At 42.3% G+C, this 6,692-nt stretch overlaps 1 pseudogene across 1 annotated transcript; it reads left to right on the forward strand.

The window, feature by feature from the left end:
- Window positions 1-268: 268 nt before the first annotated feature.
- Window positions 269-6,404, forward strand: LOC309890736 (zinc finger CCCH domain-containing protein 11A-like; annotated as a pseudogene). The gene is made up of 9 exons: window positions 269-322; window positions 523-642; window positions 1,422-1,545; window positions 1,976-2,178; window positions 2,854-2,973; window positions 3,479-3,537; window positions 5,052-5,124; window positions 5,328-5,393; window positions 5,913-6,404. The product of its transcript is annotated as a zinc finger CCCH domain-containing protein 11A-like (transcript).
- The last annotated feature ends 288 nt before the right edge of the window (window positions 6,405-6,692 follow it).

A 6,692-nucleotide genomic window follows, 5' to 3' on the forward strand; every position in this document is an offset into this window, starting at 1 on the left:
GTTAGTTCATGTAACAGCTGATTTCAAGGCTTTGCTCTCTTTGAGAGACTGATAACTTGATTTGATTAACTGAAGAAAGCTGGAAAAATGTTTGTTCCTCATTATTTTTCACTTGTTACTTTCTTTCGGGTTACTTTTAAAAAGAAGATTTCACTGATCACAAGCCAGTAGAAGACTTTCAGCCCAAGCAAGGGTGAAGACAGCTCTCTCCAAGAGCAGAGGAAGTCCCTGTGGAGAGAACCCGAGCTTGTTAGCAGAACTCGTCGGCATGTCTAAACAAGGAGACGATTGCTACTTCTATTTCTATTCTACCTGTAGCAAGGTATGGCTGGCTTTCCTTTGCTTTGCTTTTTTTCCCCCTTTTTTTCAGGAAGGAGTAGATTAGGAGGAGGAAGCACACTGGTCTTTGGTTAACTTGAGAACCAGATAGATTGTGAATTCAGTTGTAGCACCATTAGGCAGCAGCATGGCCATTTTTGAGGCTGTACTCTATTTTCCTTGTTGGTTTCCTTTTGGTTCCAGGGAGACAAATGTGCCTACCGCCACTGCGAAGCTGCTCTGGGCAATGAGACGGTCTGCAAGCTGTGGCAGGAGGGTCGTTGTTTCAGGAATGTCTGCCGATTCAGACACATGGAAATTGACGTGAGTGCCTAACAATGTGTTCTCAAAATAAATCCACAAAAGCATTTTTCAGTGCCGTAGGTGTACTGATTGCGCTTTTGCAGGATAGATTTGTTTGCTTCAAAATCATACTGGTTTCTGTTACCAAGAGAGGGGGTGGGAGGAAGCAGAGGGAAATAAAATCAATGCCTTAGGTATGTCTTAGCAAGATATTTGTTTATTTTTTTTTATTAGATGCTGACAGTTTTCTCAAGAGATGCAGAATAGCTGTTAAATAGACTGCTAAAATGTGCTGGAGCAGGGGGGTAATAAACAGGCTGTTCTATCCTCATGGGAGCAGGCTTGATAATGAACTATCAGGTGTCTTCTGACCCACAGTCCTTCAGATAACGCTGTTGTAGCTGCCTGGGGTAGGAAGTGGGGAAAGTTAAAGGTGCAGCAGAACTAAGTCTCCAAGAAGTAGTTCTAGACAGGGTTAACCTAGGCAATTTCAGATGTTCTTTTTCCCTCTGAATAATCCTAGTATAATCCTAGGTGTATTAGTTTAAGCCACCCTCAAGTGATGTCTGAGAGTGCCTGTCTTCTCAAACTGAGTGATGACCAAACTAAATGTGCATAGTGGTTACAGCTTATGCAAACTTTGTGAATATGCCCAGAAATACTACACTTAACTGAGAAACTGACCTTTGGAATGCTGTTTCAGCACTGTGTTGTGACAGCTGTCACGATCTGGAGCTGTGCATCTCTTTGCAAGCCTCAGGTGCATGTTATCACGAGCTTTTCTTTCTTTCTGTCTTCAGAAAAAGCGCAGTGAGATTCCTTGCTACTGGGAGAACCAGCCGGGAGGCTGTCAGAAAGCCAACTGTGCTTTTCATCATGCAAAGGGACGTTACATCGATGGACAATTCTTACCACCAAGCAAGAGTGAGTTTAGGTCCTTTTTCTTTAAGCGCTGAAGAATTAATTTTGAGTATTACTTAGTGGGTGCCAATCCTGTAGGGGGCGTCAGGTAACTGTTCATTTGTGAGGGCAGGAAAAGGTCTGCAGTCATAGGTGTACTGCACCGAGTGTACTGCTGGTGTTTGTTTTCTGCTTTCGTGCTCAGCTTCTCTTTGCTTTGTGTGATGTTTGCCTTGCAGTTTGCTTCCTGTTGTTTCCTCTTTTGCTGGGTGGTAGGGAGATGTGTTGTTGTTGGAAGGGAAATCATTGTTCACGGTGTAAGCAGTGATGGGATGGGCAAAAGGAGATGCTGAATTCGTTGTCTGTGCGGGTTATCTGCCTTTGCTACCATCTCTTTGCATTGTGGTCAAAGTTTTAAACTGCCATATTACCGATGATCCTCCTCTTCCTCTAGCTACACTGCCAAGTCCGCCTGAGTGCGCGGACGATGATCTGAAAGTGGCTCAGATGTCACTGCAGCAAAACAAACTTTCTGTCCAGTCAAATCCCTCTCCACAGCTAAGGGGGTGACGAAAGTGGAAAACTCTGAAAATGTCCCAAGCCCTACACACCCTCCAGTTGTAATCAATGCTGCAGATGATGATGAAGATGATGATGGTGAGCATGTTTTGGTTCTTGGAAGGAATTTGTGCTGTAAATGATTGTGTAAATCTTTGTTTCTTGAAGGAATTTGTGCTGTAAATGAATGTGTTAAATCTTTGGTTCTTGAAGGAATTTGTGCTGTAAATGAATGTGTTAAATCTTTGGTTCTTGAAGGAATTTGTGCTGTAAATGAATGTGTTAAATCTTTGGTTCTTGGAAGGAATCTGTGCTGTAAATGAGTGTATAAATCACAGATGACCTGAGGTCTGACTAGCGATAGGGCAGGCAGTCTGGCCAGGTCACTGGTGGCTTTGTCTGGCAGTCAGTGGACAGAAGCTGAAACGTTGGAGGAAAGCTTAGAACCACTCCTGGCTTTAGCTGGTCTTTTGTGTAAAGTTCTATGTGAAACTAGGAAGGAAATTTCTTTTTTCTGTCTGAAGAGCAATGTGTTGTGTAGTAGTTAAAGCTGCAGAGAGAATCTAGAGTCCTAGATGTTTTGTCCTAGTGTATTCTACTTAGGAGTTCATCAGGTCAGTGTAGCTGTTTAAAAACAAACAAACAAACAAACAAAAAAAAACAAAACAGCAACAAAGTTTTTTGTATGAACCATGGGCTGAAGTGTCACTGCATGAGCTACGTAATCATGACCAACCTGGTCTATGCATAACTGAATCGATTTTTCCCCTTCAGACCAACTTTCTGAGGAAGGAGAAGAAACTAAAACTCCCGTCCAGCATCCAGCTGCGGAAGGCAAAAATGGATTACGGGTGATTTCCACTCGGAAAGGCAGTTCTATTACTACTAAACAAGGTATGCCAGCACCTTAGTAGGATAAATCAGAAGAACTTGACAGTTAAGTCAAAAGCAGCGTGGTGTAAAAACACAACAAAATGTAGGGGTGCTGAATGGAGTCGGTTATTTCCATGATCTCATTTCTGCCATTAATACCATCATGTGCCCATTGGGTCAGAAAGGTGAACTCCTTTTCTTTACTTTTGGAGAACAAAACAGGGCCACAGCATGGAGTTTAAATGGCTGCACGTGCAGCCTTGCAACCACTGTTGATAAGCCATATCTAACGATAGAGGGATCTAATATTGTGTAAATGGATTAAAATTAAAACTACATTTTGAACCCTGAAGGATGAAAGGAGGGGCAAAATGCCATTGGTTCTATGGCTCTTTCACTTGTGAGGAGTGTTGACAGGCTTTATTCGAAATACTTCAGAAAGTTCCTGAGCGCTAAGAAGCCTGAGGATCTGTGGTCCTCAGTGAGTGCCTCTAAGCCTGTCTCATGAACTGTTTCCTGTTTTCAGAGGGCAATCTGAATTTTGGAATAAAAACACTTGAGGAAATCAAATGGCAGAAGATGAAGGAAAAAAATAAGAGACACGGTGGTGAGTTAATATTGCCTACTTTCTTATCCTGTTCACGGCAGGTGATGGTGACTGGGAGCTGCTTGAGGGACAGACTTCCATTTTTAGCTGGGGGCATAAAGCAACCTGATTCTCAGCCAGCTGGTATTCTAAATGGGAGTTCAAAGGGCAACCAGAGGCAAATTAGTCACCTCTCTTCTTTACATGCTCTGCTTGCTGTATTTTTGACAGTAACAAATCATTTAAAGTTTTTTGTTCTTTGTGATAGTTTTTTATGTTGGGTAAACTTCCTTATGTTTTGGTTGCTCTGAACAGAAGGTTCTTCAAGATCTTCTCTTCGTCCCGTTGATTCTATGATTTTTCCTGCTCCAGAAGAGGAAAATGTCCGGACAGTGGTGAGAACTGTGACAGTGTCTTCCAAGAAAGGTAATAATGAATGCTTTTGTTTTGATTTCATTACTCCTAAACTGGAGGGTTAAGCAATAATTAAAACAATTCACCCATGTTAGCCTTCTGGTGCTGCCTTCTGTTCAAAACGTGCTTTTATGCTTAAAGTCCCTGGTTGTACTGGAAAGATTTGGTGCTCAGGTTAAGTGCAGTGGCAGGAGAAAAAAAAAAGTGTCAGTATGCCAATAGGGGGGTAACTGAAAAACAGAAGAGTAACGAGAAGAGCGAGCTGTAGAAGCCAGTGCTATATAAGAAGCAATTTCTGAAGCATTAAAGAGGCGTACAGTGGCAGGTGTGGACACAGTATGACAGGAGTTTGTGTATAAATTGTTTAGAGCTGTGCAAATGCCTTTTAAAGGGAAAAAAGTGTGGAAGTACTTTTACTCGTAGACATTCACCTTAGAAAGGAATATTTCTCAGCATTTGCACCTAAGAATATTCTGCTTGCTTATGCAGCTTTGTTCTGCACAAAGTATAGGTGTCAAGCAGACTCAGATTCACTCTCTACTATCTCAGCTGGAATTTGAAGCAAGCACTGAGACTATTAATATTTTTTTTCCATGTTAATTATAGTTAAAATATGAGTTTGTGTGGTTTAGCTGTCAAAACAGTGTCTGACTAGGGTTTTTTGGACATGGGCTAACAGGATAATATTTCTGTTGGCTACTGGTTTCTGTGAAATAGAAAAAAAAATTCCCTTTTGTTTTAGGGGAGGAACCTGTGGTTCGAGTAGATCTTGCTGATAGACAAGGAAAACGGAAAGCCTCCGCAGGTGAGAACTTTTTACGAGCTGTTACGTAGGTGCTGCCTTCTATATATGACTGCATTAAAGAGTATTTGTGATGTATGAAAGGAAAATACATTGCAGTGGAGATCTGTGTTGACGGCAGAAATGGAAAAAAAAAAAAAAATAAATCATTTAGCAGCTGAAAGGCAATTCTATGAAAATATGCTTGAAAAAGAGAAGCTTATTGTTGACTGTTCTCAAACCTTCCTGCAAAGAAAAGTTCTTACAATATTCCTTGTTTTCTCTGAAGATGATGTAGGCAGCCTTCCAGTGAAGCGCAGCCTTGCTGAAAGGCTGGGGAAGAAGGTAGAGGCTCCGGGAAATGCTGACAAAGCACCCAAGAGAGAGACAGGTACTAAACGGGCATCTGGATTGGATTCCTGGGTTTCGTTTTTAGTCTTTCTGTTTGTCCTTTTCCAGTGATGTTTCTTTTTGCATGTTGGCTGAGGTCGTAATCACTGGGATTCAAAGTTACCTTTCCTGTCTTGTTTTGAAATGTGAACCTGAAGTTGACATTATGCAGCCTCCCTAATTCCTTCTTTTTCTGTTTTGCAGTTCGAGTTCCCAAGTCTCTGAAGGACAGGCTGGGATTACCTCCTAAACAGACCAGTACTGAGAGAGGTAACAGCTAGATCTTAAATATGCTTTCTCCTCCTTCCTTTCCACAAACTTGGACTGCTTTCATACATCCCTACAAACTAATTTAAACGAAAACAAAGAACTGACGCCTCTTGGTTGAGTGCTGAAGCTCTTCTGACAGCCACTATCAGAACTCTGGCTCTAGGTGTGTGTTTATTTTCTACTTGTGCCTTGTCGAGGTTTTTAGCTGCTTCTGTGAACCGTTACGTACAATTAGAATAGAACCACTGCCAGGAGCAGGAATTTGAAATGCAGTCTGAAAAAGTAATAAAGTAAAGCAGCATTTCTGTGTAGCAGTTCTCTCTGGATAGGGCTGGTCTTCAAAATACAAGTGGCTCAGAGGAGGAGGAGAATGTTGTTCTAAGGATATTGTTCTAAGATGCATTATTGGGAACGCTCAAGATGAGTTTTCCTTAGTGCTCTGACAAATTTTGGAGACTTAAAATATTGCTGGACTCTCTTTAAATGTTGGTGCTTCTCCTCATTTCTTGATGATGACAGGGAAGGCTGCTAAGCCGATGGGAGAGATCCATGTGAAAACACTGGAGGAAATCCGTCGTGAGAAAGCTCTTCAGAGACGCGAACCTCAAGCCAAAGCCGAGGCTGAAGGGCACGGTAAAACTGAAGATTCCAGCGCAGGGGCAAGAGCTGCTCGTGCAGGTCGCATGCAAACTTTCTCTGAAGCCTTGTCTGAAAAAAAGAATAATCGCTTGGTAGAAGAGAAGAAAAAAGCAGGAGAATGCCATAGCAAGAGCAAAATTCAGGGTGAGTCCAAGAAGCAGCTCGCTCTGTCCGGGCCCAGCAAAGGGCAGGCGAAGGAGCCGGCAGGAAAAGTCAAGCCAGAAGGAGAAGTGCGTGTTAAAACCTTGGAAGAAATAAAGCGTGAGAAAGCTCTGCGGATGCAGCAGAGTGAAGGAGATGTGCCAGCTCCCTCAGCACAACCCGGACCTGCCCCAGCAGAGCAGAAATCTTTATGGAGCACAAAACTAACAGGTAATAAGATGCTTTAATGCCTGCCCCAGTGAGGTGCTTCCCATATTGAGCAAGTTCAGTTTGCTCAGGATCTGCTTCATGGATAAATGCTGAATGGCTTGCACATTGTAGCCTTTCTCTCTCTCTCTCATGGGACACAAGGAAATAAATGCACAAAGGAAACAAGTACCCAGCTTTCTTTATTTCTGCCGTTGACAACACTTTTTTTTGTCTTTTTTTAAAGCACCTGAAAAAGAAGAAAAGAAGGCAGTGGAATTGAACCGGCCTTTTCCTAAACTTTCCTCTGGA

The sequence above is a fragment of the Aythya marila genome, assembly GCF_965140915.1.
Source record: "Aythya marila genome assembly, contig: HAP1_HAP1_SCAFFOLD_182, whole genome shotgun sequence".
Lineage (NCBI taxonomy): Eukaryota > Metazoa > Chordata > Aves > Anseriformes > Anatidae > Aythya > Aythya marila.